Source organism: Podarcis liolepis (assembly GCF_965112155.1).
Source record: "Podarcis liolepis genome assembly, chromosome: 3".
NCBI lineage: Eukaryota > Metazoa > Chordata > Lepidosauria > Squamata > Lacertidae > Podarcis > Podarcis liolepis.
The window spans coordinates 70,077,843-70,093,864 of record NC_139557.1 but is presented as its reverse complement, the minus strand read 5'-3'; the positions used below and the strand labels follow the sequence as shown (position 1 = coordinate 70,093,864).

General features: G+C 40.7%; 1 protein-coding gene across 18 annotated transcripts in view; it reads right to left on the bottom strand.

Moving 5' to 3' along the window:
• ARID1B (AT-rich interaction domain 1B) overlaps positions 1–16,022 on the bottom strand; it is a 357,120-nt gene that overhangs the window by 151,789 nt on the left and 189,309 nt on the right. The gene's annotated exons all lie outside the window — the stretch shown is intronic.

Sequence of the window (16,022 nt, the reverse complement as noted above, 5' to 3'; positions counted from 1 at the left end):
GCCTTCGTGTCTTGACATCTTGAGCTTTGTGAAGAGTTTTTCTGAGAAGATGGCTGTACTGCACTTAGTTGTGCTCTGGCTTGGCTTCGTGTATAGGGGCGAGCTGTGGTTTTGTGTCCTGTGCCAGCCAGATCTGTGTAGGGATTGCAGGGGGGTGCAGCATCCGGAGGTGCCACCATGGTTTGGCTACTGGATGGTGTCTGTAATTTATCTGTGGAGAGGGTCTGGGTTTGGGTCTGGTGTGGTTGATTGGTGATGGCGTTCTGTGTGCCTCTGGATCTGGTGTCGGTTTTTGTGGGGAGGGCTAATTTCCAGATGTCTGGCAGGCGGGATGTGTCGTCACGCTTGTTCATGTTGTGAGGGTGTTTCTCTATCTCGATGGCTTTGGTTGGTGCACTACAGATAACCTCCAACGTTCTGGGCAGAGAGGAAGTTCCCAGGTTAGTGTGCCTTTTCTTCTTTTGTTCCTTAATTACTTGAGGGATATCTTGAGTGATTTCTTGAGTGATATTCTGAGTACCACTTAGGTGGGTCATTAGGTGTGGATTAGTTGCTAAAGCTTTCGTGTCTTGACCTCTTGAGCTTGTGAAGAGTTTTTCTGAGAAGATGGCTGTACTGCACTTAGTTGTGCCCAGAACATTGGAGGCTATACACCACACCCCCTCAACAGTATTTATAGGAACTCAAACACTGAGATCCTGCTCTGTTCCAGTAACAAGAAGCCGAAAGCACCAGCCTGAAGATGACGAGTGAGACCTCGTCGAAACGTCGCCTAGACACCCCAACTCTTACACGGGAAGACACCCGAAGACACCAAAACCTGCATTCCTGTACCCGTGAAAATCTACGAAAGCATATATATATATATATATATATATATATATATATATATATATATTGCTTAGTGCATAAAGCTGAATGTTCACAAGTTTAATGAGTGCAAGTTGCGAGTTAGCTGTAAAATGATTCTGCATCACATTTTTAAAACATGGAAACCATGTCAAGTGGGCTACATTAAAAAACTGACAAATAAATTAACAAAATAATTTATTTGGAAATAGGCCCCACTGAATTACTTTCACACAAAATTTGTTTAGGATACTTCTGAGAATAATGTCAATGACTAATAACCAACATGAGACAGATTCTCAGTAGACCCATTGATTAGCACTGGATATGATCTAGGACAGGGGTCTGCAACCCGCAGCTCCGGAGCCGCATGTGGCTCTTTTACACCTTTGCTGCGGCTCCGGGGCGGATACTAACGAGGGGAGGAGGCGCATTGTGGGCCCCGACACTCCCCACTGTGGTGGGCGCTGTACTGGATGTGACGTCGCATGGGGGCGGTGCGTGCGTTAGTCATGCACTGTCCCGACGTCACCTTCCCGCCCGCTACATTGTAAGGGGCATGTACGCTGGTCACTGCATTGAAAGGGGGCATGTACACTGGTCACTGTTTTGAAGGGGAGTGAAGAACACGCACACACAAAAAGGTAACTTGTTAATTTAACGTTTATTTCTATGAGGAGAAGTAATTCTGAGGGGTCAAACAAAGAAATAATAAAAAAGTGACCAAAAAGTTATTTTTATAATGACGAGTTTTGCGAGTTTTTTTTCTTCGGAAACGGGTCCAAGTGGCTCTTTTTGTCTTAAAGGTTGCAGACCCCTGATCTAGGACAAACTGCGGAAGGCAGTGGAAAACAGGAGTGCTTGGCGTGCTTTGGTCCATGGGGTCACGAAGGGTCAGACACAACTAAACAACAACAAATGATCTAGGATCTATACCAAAACAGAAGTCTAATAGACGTGAAGACTATTTCAGTCATGTGAATCCATAATACTGGTAAGGATTTTAATGTTGCTTATCCTCCAGAAACTGATTGATTTCTCAAATATTTATACCACTCCAAGAAATACAGTAGCAGTTTATTTCTGCTCAATCGACAATTTCCAAATTGGGTGCAGGGGCATACTTGTGTGCCCAGAGAGAACTGCTAACTTGCTGTGTGAAATAACAAATAAATATCGAATAAAATATTGAAGCAAATTATTGTAAGCCCAAAGAACCCTCCCAGAGGGGAACCTGTCTGCAATGTTTCTGCAAAATTAACTGCTCTAGCCTTGCCTCCTTTTCTTCATTCTCCACCCTAGGAGGGTAAACTGCTCTGTGTCTATGTGCCTTATAAGGTGCTTGGAAGGCTCAAATTGGGTGCAACTAAGAGCTCTTCCTGTTGCAGAAATGCAGCAGAATAGCCTACCCCAAGAAGAAGTGACTGCAAACTCTGCATGTGGCTTTGCTTTAGGCTTTCCTTATCAAAATTTATTAAATATGTGTTCAAATATAACACCAGTGATAAAAAAAAATCATACAGCTCTATCAATTAATAGGTTGATTTAAACCACTGGCCAACTACCACATCTCTCCCCCCACCAATTGCATTTTGCAAGAAACAAAAAACCCACACAGCATATGACAATGGGCACTTGAGAGAGCAAGGAACAGCTTCGTTTTCTTTAATAAAATAGCTGTAATATGCCCACCTTCACAATTTCCCAGACCCTTCCAGTCAACACCCATTCTGAAATCTCCTCCTGAGGAAACGTCATTGATCAAAATTCTGTTAGTGTAAGGGGAAAGACTGTGCTGAGCCGAGCCGTGGACTTCATTAAACATGCAGAACATAAACTGCTGACACAAAGCGGCGGCAAATGTGCAGCACAGCAAAGGAGGAAGCAAGAAATAGTGGGGGGAGGAGATGAGGCAGGGAGAAAACTCTGCCAAGTACTCCCATATAATAGTTTCCATCTTCTCTATCTGATGTATACTGCCCAACAATTCTACTTATAACCATACTCTGAAGCAAATATACTTAACCTGCCTACAATAGGAGCACAGGGAAATGTAGTACTGATTCTGCACCAGACTGGGTTCTCTTTTCCAGCACTACACTGAATACCAACGCTGCAATTGCCAGGCATGAAGTACGAGTTCCTAGGGTCAATCCCAGTTCCACCCCCTATGCCAGTGATTTGTAACCAGAAGGATCTATGCCTATCTACCCAACTAACTTGCCTTCCCTAAACAGTTTTTCCTAAACAGCAAAGACTAGTGTTTTGGTAGACAACTATTTTCCCCCAGACATCTTTACCGAAAGTTTAAAAGTACATAATTATATGTGCACTAAACATGGTGAGACGTAAATAAAAGAGAAAGAAAGAAAAAGAGAAACAGCACCCACGTAGAAGGGAAAGTAAAGGGGAGGGCAAAACTGAATACAGTCAAACCTCGGTTGTCGAACATAATCCATTCCAGAAGCCTGTTTGGCTTCCGAAATGTTCAACAACCAAGGCATGGCTTCCAATTGGCTGCAGGAGCTTCCTGCACTCAAGCGGAAGCCACGTTAGACGTTTGGCTTCCAAAAAACATTCGAAAACCGGAACGTTTGGGAGCCAAAACGTTCCACAATGGAGGTGTCTGGGAACAGAGGTTTGACTGTACTTTACAAAGTGGTTATTGTACTTCAACAGATCCTTAACCTATTACAGTATTTGTAAGAATGGATTGATAGACAACTATTTTTTTGTGACAAAGCATTTCATTTCAAGGCTGAGCTATAGGCAGCTGTCAAGAGATGAACCAGAGCCCAGGGACTAGCTGGGGAGTCAGAGCTATGAAATACTGTAAAGCATCAGGAAGACCTTGAGATCTCAGCCCAGAAGAGGGCAAAGGCCAGCCTAGGTGAGCAGGGCCAGTCTAGGGCCTGAGAAGATAAGATGCTTGTCTGCCAGGATGATACTCAGGAGTGGTGAGGCTCATCACACAGGGAAGCTGCACGCAGAGCAGAAGGCTCCTACTTCTAGTCCTGGTAGTTCCAGACACTGAGCAGCACCGCCACTGTGTCTCCCTGTTCCAGCAACTACACAGAATACAAGGCCATTATTAGCACCAGCAAAGTGTGTTTGACAAATAAGCATGTACACAAAATGATGTGCTTGAGAAAACGGACAACGTATTTTCATCTAGCCTCATAAGAATAAGTTGTTGAGTAGGAAAGGGGTGGACAAAGAGGCTCAGCAGCTTAGTCAGTGTTTCAGAATTCTGTGCTCATGTTCCAAAAGTGCACAAAAACCTTCAGCTATTACACACAGTGAAATGAGAGAGCAAGAGAAGGGGCAGCACAAGTATGTTTACTTACTCGTCCTGTGAAGCACCCAACTTTAGAAGGAAGTGGGAGTAGAAGCACTTCGGCTTTCCCATGGCATTATGTAACACCTGCACTCATTATGTCTACTTCCTGGATAATTTATTTCTGGGCTTCACAGATCTGGCTCTTGTTTCCCAAGAACATAACATGAGTTTGCGTTAGGCATTCAGCTTGGATATGCAAGGGCCCCAGCTTTCACTTCTTTTACACCAAGGTCTGAAGGGGGCTTGAAAGGACATTTGCTTGCAGTTCTCCCTGTGATCAAAACCCCTGATAAAGAAAGTTCTGACTGCGGAAGCAGAGGGGCACATCCTAGGATTTTTAATTTTATTTTTTAAAAAACCTTAAATGTTTAAAATGTTATTCAGGGCGGTCAAAACAACATCATTGAAATGTATTTTCTTCCCAAGTAAGACTATCCTTTTGGCTTCATCAATGTCACATGATGTTACAATTTGGATTAATAAACATAAGCCATGTTTATAGATGCCATTAATTACTTTATCTACAGAAAAAAGCTTAATTTGAGAACGTGAACAGACCTTGGCTTTGATATGCTGGTATATTTTAATACAAGTATCTCGAAAGCCATGTGCAAATGCCACCTACGCATATTACACACATGCTTATTTTACTGCAAAGTTGCATGTCTGGAAAAATCGCAAACTTGAGAAACAATTTCAAAAGGAATATGACAACAAAATAGACACATGAGATACCTACATACATCTTGAGAAATACATGGAGGGGTGGACTCAAAAGCACGCATAAAAAAGTAACATCAGATGTCCTTGAAGCTAACTGTGCACAATATGATTTTAAAATATATCTGTAGTTTACTGGATGCAGCAGCTTATCTTGGCAATTCTGTTAGAGGCAATCCTCATTTCCCAACTGGGAAATTGGGTTCTACTAGAGGAAAACCTACAAGTGTTTGAAGAGGGCAATCTCTGTGAAAGGGAATGAAAATGTGCAAAGTGAGTGGTAAGTAGGAGCCAAAGTATATTTTTAAACTTACTGTAGACCTATAGGGGACCAAATGCCTTTTTACATTTGCAGTTCAGCTTCTGAGTTTAAAATGCTTTTTAATTCAAAGATAACTGTGTAAAACTGCCTACAGTAGAAGCCTGAATTTAATAGGCACGAAGCTGAAGGTGTGTAGCATTTTTCTCTGATCACAAGCAGCAAGCACTTAGCTGTGAGAGAGGCCCACAATGAATCACTGCAGGGTAGAATCAAACACATCACAGGAACATACAAGCCTTTTTTATTATTACTGTAACAGGTAAAAACACTTTACAACTTAAAGTCCTAGAAAAATGCATTTTCAACCAACCAGCCCTTTACACTTATCAAGCTACCCACAGTATCATACATAATAGCGTATTCGCACTCTATGAATTGAGACTAGAAAGGAAGAGAGTAGGGAGAAGATCAACATTTCCCAAAGAAACCGCTTTGAAGTGTTTATAAATAATTCTGAAATATGTCTTCCAAGCTCAAACTGGGCATTACTGACTCATAAAACTGAAAAAAAGTTTTTCTGATAGAATTTTAACATTTGGGCTAGATTGTATTTATTATTACATAATATAAAGTGTGTGTGTTTTTTGATGCTGTAAGTCCAATATTTAGCTTTAAAAGTTATATTTATGAGTGCCAACTATCAGATCAATAAAAATAAAAATAACATCATTTTTTGAAAGTTATAATTACTTTAAATATTTCATTAACGGCACATGAATGCACAATATATATGAGAAGCTAGTGAATACACATGTTGGTTACTGTTCAGCCTCCTTTGCCAAAAATTTGCACCTCTCTACAGAGGTATACCTTATACAGTGGTACCTCGGGTTACATACGCTTCAGGTTACAGACTCCGCTAACCCAGAAATAGTACCTCGGGTTATGAACTTTGCTTCAGGATGAGAACAGAAATCGTGCTCTGGTGGCATGGCGGCAGCAGGAGGCACCATGAGCTAAAGTGGTGCTTCAGGTTAAGAACAGTTTCAGGTTAAGAACGGACCTCTGGAACGAATTACGTTCTTAACCCGAGGTGCCACTGTACTTGGAGAACCTCCATTCTAAAAGTATTTAAATACACATTTTCAAATAATTGCTCCTATCCAGAAATATATCCAACAGACGCTTTTCTCTCAATAAATATTACAGCCCCTGAGAACTTCAAATCTGCATAAGCTTTGCATAGTAATGATTGTCAGCAAAGGCACAAGCTCTTTCTTGGATTGTTGAATAATATTTTTGGTCCAGAAGGCTGAGTACCAATCTTTCCCTTTGCAATCCCTGCCAGGCAGAAATCTGGGCTGGGTATGTGACCATCATTATGTCACGTTCATCATCTTTGGCTTGTCACTTAATCTCCTGATTTCAATTTTCCTACTGCTGCATCCCTTACTTTCCTCATGCACTACGGCTACCTTGTACTCTAAGCTTGTGGACAGGGAATGTTTCCATTTAATTGGCTGGTGCACAGTGTGCAGCTGCTACAGGAACAAATATTAATGTCATAATCACTCTGGAGGACTAATAGGGCAACACTTTCCACATTATTTAAAACATTTTTACTCTACTCTTCAGCGCAAAAAAAAAAAAAAGGCTCCCAGTACAGCTTACTCTGCTCTCTGCAGCAGTAGTCCCTGGTCTCAGGTTTACAATCTAAAATACATTACATACAAGGGGAAAAGGAGGCGGGGGAGGAAAAAAATGTATAATGAATTCAGTTCAGTTGTCCTAACGGATGGCAATATACCTATTTTGGATCTGACTGCACTCCTCTTAAAGGTCAGAGTTTCACTGCATCTGTTCTTATTTACTGAACTGTTCTCCCCATTCCCCTTTATTTTCTGATGTTTCACTTCTCTTGCTTTCTGCTTGTGAGTTCAAGTTCAAGTTGCTTCTTTTCACTTCCCCTTAGTTCTTTCTGAACCCCTCTGGTGGCACTTGGGAGAAGGGAGACACCTGATATTTTGAGATATTAATCTCATATATTTTATAACAAAAATGACTTGATAAGCTTTTAATATTAATTTGTATCATCACTATCGCTTTCCAAAATATCATCAGCATTTCAGAAGGCATTTCTTTTACATCTATGCTCACATATCCCAAACAGCAAACAGCTTTAGGTACACCCAGTGCTTTTTTCGGGGGGGGGGGATGCACGGGTACGCATACCCCTAAACATTCTGAGAATCTTTGCACTTTTGTCCATTTACTGTATTTATTTTTCACAATTTAAACTATAAAATGGTTATTTTCTTGAGTCAAAATTAGAGTACCCCTAAACATTTCTTTTAGAAAAAAGCACTGGGTACATCAGTAGGAATCACCTAGCTTCTGTTCATACAAGCTTATGTATCAATAGTGTATTACACTGTTTTACTCCGTGATATTAATCAATGAAGTTGTGCAGAAATATCACCGAGTTTTTACTTACTCTGCATTCTAGAGAGAAAGCAGTCACTTTTGCTAATGAAGAGGAAGGGATGGAATAGCTTCTACTATGATGAACTTCAAAATAAACTAATAGTCCTCTACAAAGAGTCCATACTTTAATTCACTGGATTTCTTTTCTCACAACGAGAAAAGAATTAACATATGTAAAAGGAATTAAATCCAGTTTTTCAGCAATACTAAAAGTACTGTACTAAAAACAGTTTAATAGAACAAGGAGTCTATTTGCTATGAATGGGAACTGTAGTCCAATGTAATTTATACAAGAAAATATAAAGTACCGTATTTTTCACTCTATAAGACGCACCAGACCATAATACGCACCTAGTTTTTGGAGGAGGAAAACATGAAAAAAAATATTCTGAATCTCAGAAGCCAGAACAGCAAGAGGGATCGATCCGCTGCACAGCAATCCCTCTTACTGTTCTGGCTTCTGGGATAGCTGTGCAGCCTGCATTCGCTCCATAAGACGAACACACATTTCCCCTTACTTTTTAGGAGGGAAAAAGTGAGTTATAGAGCAAAAAATACAGTAGTTAATTCGCCTTTGCAAAAGGAATTGTCAAATACCTGTTATATAAATACTATGTCAAATGCCCAACTTCCACCAAGAAATCACTTGCCCCATAAATTATAGTGCACTCCAACTCTAATATATCTGATAGGGCGCGCGCGCGCACACACACCCACACCCACACACCCACACCCACACAATGCAAATCAAAATTGTCATATGGAATTGTATATGACTCACAGTATCCTAGGTACGCAGCACTGATAATGTCTTAATAGACTAGCTAAAAAGAGAAGCCCTAGAAACAGAGTAACACACAACCAAATAGTTTGGTAGAACAAGAGCAGGAAGCCATCATCCCACACACTAAAAATGTTCCAGAGACAAATGACAGCAACACTGCAGTGACTAGGGGAATAAAATGCTTGTAGTGTGATGCATATGATATAAAGAAGTCAGTGGATGTGGGAAATGTACATAAAATAGTTTGGTGACTTAATTAAAATTCACAGGATGCAAATGCCCTCGTTAAAGACAGAAGTCAAGTAGACAGCTTTGCATTGTTCACTGGAGTCTCATTTTTTAATACACCATTATAGTCAAGGGGACTGCTTTTTGGCAGACGCCAATGAAGACAAAATAAGCCCTAGTTCAGGGGAGCTTTGCCTGCTGTTCCCCATAACCTTTTCAGAACACTGTTTCTGAAGAAAATATCCTGACTGTGCCGGCTGCTTGCAAAGGAATGTGTTCAGTTCAGGGATGTATAAGACTAATTGTCCAGCTCCATCCTTCCTTGTGCTGAAACCATAAAAGAAGCTGCAGTCTTGGATTGTGCTGCTGCTCACAAAGCAGTGTGTTCTCTCCAGGGCTGAGTGAGACCAGCTGACCATTTATTGTACCTGAAGCCATAAAAGAAGCTACAGCCTGAACAGCGAGTAGTCAGAGTAACACTTAGGTAGAACCAAGTCAAGAGCACCGGAATATATTTTCTTGTACCACAGTGAGGATGAAAAGAGGGGAGAGAAAAAGCTGAGTTCAGCTGCATATCTTCAGCATCTGAGGAAGGCCTATGTCATCTGGGCTGGTGCTCAACATCTAGTTCTGGGCTGGGGGTACTTCTCCCAGAGCTGCCACCAGGGGTTGCCCCTGAAGTGGTGAAGCCAAAGGGGATTGCCACATTGTGCTGCTGCTCTGGGGAGGAGGCAAGAGACCATTTCCCTATTCCTTATCTCCAAGAATTTTAATGATAAGTGGTATCATGTCTTAGAAGCTGGATACACATATTGTGGCTAAGTTCTCTGGTGAGAGCAGAAATTCTGTGCGGCTTACGGAATGGTCCTGACAGAGCGGTTGGGCCTTGCTCCATTTAGGTTGAGTTTTTTGAATATCTTAGCCTTGCTCTTTTGCATTTTACAATTTTAATTTTTGCCTTCAAATTATTTAAATTGTTATACTGCCTGTTTTTACTGTTCTTGGCATTACTTATTTGAAAATGTTTGTTTTTATTGATTTTCCAGTTGATGCCAGACTTCTCCTTAGCAGAAGTCTACTCAGGGGACACTCCTGATGGCAGAAGAAGGGGATATGATTTTGCTAATTTCCACTGAAATGTTTTGCACCCTCCAAAAATCTCTGGGACTTCTGGGAAAGTGTGTGTGTGGCACTGGAAGATGCAAGGGGAAGAAGGAATTGGCCCAAATCATCTCTCGTACCTAGAGAGATTTCTGGAAATTTTGAAGCTATGGGGAAAAAATGTTTTCCCCCGTCCCCCCGAAAAAAATGGAAATTTTGAGGAAATTGGGGGGGGGGAGTTCAGTGTGGAGTAGTTTTACAAACTATGTGAAACGCAGTATACAGTGGTGCCTCGCAAGATGAACGCCTCACAAAACGAAAAACTCGCAAGACGAAAGAGTTTTCTGTTTTTGAGTCGTTCCGCAAGACGAATTTCCCTATGGGCTTGCTTCGCAAGAAGAAAGCCCATAGGGAAATCTCCGGGGACCTCTTTTAAAATGCTGGCAGTCGGGAGCAAAGACTTTCGCCCACCGCCAGCCTTCAGAAGAGGTCCTGGACCTCTTCTGAAGGCCGGCGGGGGGCAAAAGTCTTTGCTCCCCCCCGCCTGCCTTCCCGGGACACCGGAGACTTCTCCGCTGTCCCGGGCGATCTTAAAATGCTGGCGGGCAGCAGCGAAGCCTTCGCTGCCGCCCGCCAGCATTTTAAAATTGCCCCGGGACAGCGGGGGCTTTTAAAATGCTGGTGGTCGGCAGCAAAGCCCTCCTGTCCCCGGAGCTTGCGGGGCGGGAGGTGGGGAGAAGGGCTTTACTTCCCACCGCCAGCCTTCAGAACAGCCTTCTGAAGGCTGGTGGTGGGAAGAAAAGCCCTTGTCGTCCCCCCCCAGCCTTCAGAAGAGGTCGGGGGACAGACTGTCCCCGGACCTGGTCTGAAGGCGGTTTCCATAGGAAAGCATTGATTGATTTTCAATGCATTCCTATGGGAAACCGTGCTTCGCAAGACGAAAAACTCGCAAGAAGAAAACACTTGCGGAACAAATTAATTTCGTCTTGCGATGCACCGCTGTATATAAAACTATTGTGCTTGCAATAAAACAGGTAACCTACCCCTTTTCCTCAAAAGCAACAAAAAAGCAAGAAACTATCAACATAAAAAATAATCAGATTTGCCCCTTAGCATCAACAGCAAATAAAGTTAAGATCCACCTCAATATTTAAGCTCCATAGAAGGTCTACCCTTTGAGTAGTGTTTTTCTTATAAAGAAAAATAAAACCCAGAAGACACAACATTTACATGCAGTTTATTCTATCTCATTTTCTGAACTACTGCTATAATTTTCCATTTCTTATTCCTCTTCCTCTTTGTCATTTTTCTCATGGACTTAAAAAACAGTTGTGGGAAAAACCATGGGAAAACATGTTTTTTTCCAGGGCTTTTCCAGGCCTTCCCATCTCTACTTGAGGACAGCCGGGGCAAAGCGTAAGGCAATTTTTTTGCATGCCAGGCCTAGAAGTAACCAACATCCAGTTGCTGAATAGTATGTTGCACTAAGGCTCAAACTCTGTTTGAAAGGAAAAGGAGTGTGTGTGTTTTTAAAATTGAATTTGTTATTATAGGTAAAAGAGGTAAAAGGTAAAAGAGCTTTCTAAACAGTTTACAAAAATATACAACAGAACATTAAAATGATTGATAAAACACAGTTAAAAGCAGTTATTTAAGAGTATTCAAAAGATGATTAAAGTCAGCAGTGGTTAAGCGGAAGTAAATCGCATGCAGCTTCTACGTGTTCAGATGGGCTGGCCCTAATGAAAATGTTTTGAGCAGTTGCCGGAAAGAGTACAGTGAGAGTACCTGCCTGGTGTCAGTTGGCAGGGAGCTCCAAAGTGTGGGTGCTGGAAGGCCTGGGGGGAATGGAAAAATTGGGGAGGGGGGAAAGGTTTTTTTGGATTTTTTCCAAAGCCGTTTTTTCAGGAAAATTTGAAAAAAAAAGTAGTGTGTGGAATATTCAAAGTATATCAAACTATTCCACCCCACCCCCAATTTTTCTGGGGGAAAACGGCTTTGGGAAAAAACAGGGGAAATTTTTTTCGGTTTCCCCCCAGGCCTTCCCATCTCTACTCATACCCTTCCTTCAGTAGAAGCTACTAGACTGGAGTGCATTATGCAGACAGAAGGAGTGTATTTGTTCACATAAATTTTTACTTCAATTTAGTCCATCATAGCCTCCCCTGCCCCCAACTGAACCAGGTTTTAGAAATATTCTCTAATTCAATGTGGCTTAAAAGAGTTCAGTGGTAACTTGGTGATGAAGGAGAATAAGATACACTAGAAATTACAAGATAAGTGAATTCCCAATTTCTATTCTGAGCAGTAAAAGCATTTGGGGAGCACTGCATGTTATTTCGCTGTATCAAGGGGTTGCTGTGCACTCCCTTTGGATGCAGAAAGAACATGCCCCAAAATGATTCTGCAGCATCACCAGAAACGCTTATAGCCTATAACATGCCTGGCATTTTTTAAGGCAGTAAATGCTACTACTACACTAAACTAGAGATGGAAGTTGATAGATCTTGTTTCTTCATAACTTCCCATGCAAAAAGTCATATTTTACCAAATACATGGTTGATTGGTTGATCGATCAATCAGTTTGATTTCTTAGCCGTCCTTCATCACAAGACCACAGGCTGGGTTAAAACAATACAAATTTAAAAATCAAATAAAGCCAGTTCTTAGTGCAAATCCAGTAATACAATTTAAAACAAAAAATGGGGTGGCTCCTAAAAATATATCTCAGCTATCAAAGGCCAGGATGCAGATGACCTTTGCTTATAATATCAAATAAAAATGATTCAGAGATCACTGAGTGTAGGTTTTATATGACTACTAAAATCACAACATCTGACATAGAACAATTATTTTAATTGTGAACCTCATTAGAAAAAATAACAACTTGTGATTGCCATAGTGGAAATCCTTGAATGCATAACTAGTTTTTATATTCTCTAGTTCAAAAGAGAAAAGAAAGAAGAAAAAGGCAAATATTGCTATTTTAATTTTTAGTAGCCATAGAACCAACACAACTTGCACACTAGGAAGCCAGTCTATGGTGGGTGTATGCATTGGGTAATATAGAGGAGCTATATCTAAAAAAGATTTATGTTTTCCAGTCTTGTCTGAGTACTTCAGATAAAACTACTGATTAATAATCAGAAATCTGTTTTCACACCTGTGCAATATTCTTGAAGTCAGCAAAGGTTGCATGCAAGGTTAGAGCAAAGGCATAATTTAGAAGAGGGTATACATTAAATACACTCATCAACAAATCAACGGAGTCAGTACTTAAAACACTCAATCGGATAAAGGTTAATTGGCTTTAATAAAACTTCACTATCCTTTCAAGATGTGAATGGTATTAGCAGCCAGCAGATGGCAGAAGCAGAGGCTGCTTTGAATGATTTCCAGCAAAAGCCATGCTAACAATGTACGTAGCTATTTTTCTTTCATCCTAACTTGCCTTTCACAAACATGATCATAAAGCACGTATCAACCAGCTGAACATTTTCAGGTTTAGTATGCAGAAGAATATTTTGGTAACAGTTGGGTTTGTACCAATTTTCATCTTTACCCCTCTGACCTTACCCATGCCATATGTATATGGGAAGAGGATGTAGCTTAATGGCAGACCACATGCCTTGCAGGCAGAAGTCCCCAGGTTCAAACCCTGGCATCTGCTGGTATGACTGTGAAAGGCCCTGTCCGAAATCCTGGGAAGCAGCTGCCAGGCAGTGTACACAAGGAATAATTAACCTGATGCCCTTTAGATGTTCTGGACTATAATTCCCATCATCACTGACCTCTGGCCAAGCTTGCAGATGCTGATTGGGTACCCCTGATGTACACAACAAATAGCAGTGAGATAGCTGGACCAATTGTCTTACCAGGCAGCTTTATATGTTCCATATTCTCTCACCCTAAATTAATGGTCACCCAAGTGGGTGAGTATAAATACCCTGAGAAAAAGATTAAAGAGCAGAATAAGCTCTAATCCAAATGTTGAGTGTTGCAATACACTAACTGAACTCCACATGAACAGTGTTCTAGTATTTCAGGCAGATGTGAGAGAACATTATGTCCACAGGGAGCTCCGGTGTTAGCAGGAACCTCTTCATTAGCTTCAGTATAGGGTTACCCACATTGCATGTGACACTGCTATTAGCACTTAAGCTAGTGAGGAAGCTCCATGTGGGCACTGCAGTTCATTACACAATAAGAAATCTTTGGACTGGACTGAAAATACAGAAATGCATAAAAACAATTTATCTGATGAACTGAGACAATCTTGTGGCATTATACTTCGTCTGATGCAATGATGTCTGCTCTATGGAATCCTACGGACCTCCTTGTAACACCTCTAAAACCAGAGACATCCTTGGTATTCCACATATTTTTTTTAAAAAAAGAACAGACCTTAATATTATTATTTTACATATAGTGCCAGTTATTTATGTGTTTTACAAAGAGTGAGAGAAGAGATCCTCAGTGCAAGGGGGCTTACAGTCTAGAAACAGACACAAGCGAGACAGCAGAGAAATAGGAGCAAAATCAAGGCAGAGGGTAAACATGGGGAAGATTATGGTGGTCATACCTCCCCCCAGGCTTAGCTGTCATAGCATATGGGGACCAGAGGTTTGTGCCAATTTACAGAAAAAGTGGGTTTTGAAGACAGATGATAATATATGATTTATCTTCCAACACTACATAAATTCTGTTGAACGCTGTACTAAAGGTTTCTTCTCAGAGTAACTCTTTGATCTACCTAAGATTTTTGGCATGAAATATGTAAAAATGCACTTCCAATAAGAGGGGGAGAGCTCAGAAATTGCCCTTTTATTCCCAGTTAGAATGCTACATTTGTTAAATACTTTAAAAGAATACTAGAGCAGTTCTATTTGTTTTTCATAAATTATTCCAAGACAGCTTTTTAGGTATCACAAGAAAATACAGGCAACAATGTTCACTTACTATGCTATGCAGTTTGTTCCTATCACCCACTCTGCTACACGCACTCATAGTAATTGGGCAGTGTTACCAAACAGGAACTAAAGGAAGCTAGGAGATCACAGATTAAAATACCTGGGAACCAGTACTCTGTCTTGACTACAAAGAATATATATTTACAAGCAATTAAGTATCCATTCATACTGGATTGCAGGATATTGTAGGTACATAGAACTATTATTGTTCCATTGACAAAAAGTACACTTCAAAGATTATTTAAAACACAGACAATATGGTAAAAAGTTATAAATTCAACTTGAAGTCATCATGCAATCTTAATAATATCTTCAGTTCTGAACAGTTCGGACTGCTTGTGATTTATTAGTGTTGGCCGATAACCCTGTAAGATGCAGCCAGTGTAGAGCATCCAATGGAAAGTTCAGTAGAAAGTGCGGTGTTTTATAATTTTCTGAAGTTTGGGAAACAGTATCTTATACTATCAAGGCTATATTGATAGGTGAGAGCTTTGGACTTAAAAAAAATATATTGAAAGCATATGAATGTACGCAAAGAAAAACAAAAGAAAAACAAAAGTCACAACCATTCCTGCCTTAATTAAAACATACATCAGTTTTTCCATCTGTGCAAAGTTAGCCATTAAGCTCTGTTTGTGTGTGACACTGGCCAAGGGAAGTGCTTACCCCTGCAAGCAATCTACACATGCTTCCTTCCCTTTTAAAAGCACTTACCATATGCATTGGCTCATTCGCGTGTAGACTTAGTGTGCCAGCCGGTTGCCCTCCTGGGTCGCTGAACTGCTAATGCTAAACATGAGCGGGTTGATGCATGTGCTAAATGCATTTAAATATGATGGGAAGAAAGTGGAACATTTACATGGTAAGCGCTTTAAACCATGGCCTCTGTCACATATAAATTGGGCCTAATACTATTGCCAACTTGCAACTTTAGCCATAAAATAATAGCAGAGCCTTCTCCAGAATGGGTCGGGCAGTGAGAGCTATTGGCTACAATAATCTTCAGTAATACTTCTGTTTACTCAGCTAGCATGAAGGATTATAGAGATGATTTTGCAAGAGCTGACCCTCCAGCTTTATTAAATATTCAGTGAATGTTCTGTATGCACGCTGCGCCTTAAAACAAAAAAAAGACAGAAAGCGCTACAGAATACCATATGTTAAATACTTCACATAACAGTAGAGCAGGGCTACTTATTTTTAATAATTTAGTTTAAATCAGTTTATCAGGTATCACAACATAATAAGGGAACAATGGTAAAGCATGCTGTCATAAATATTTAG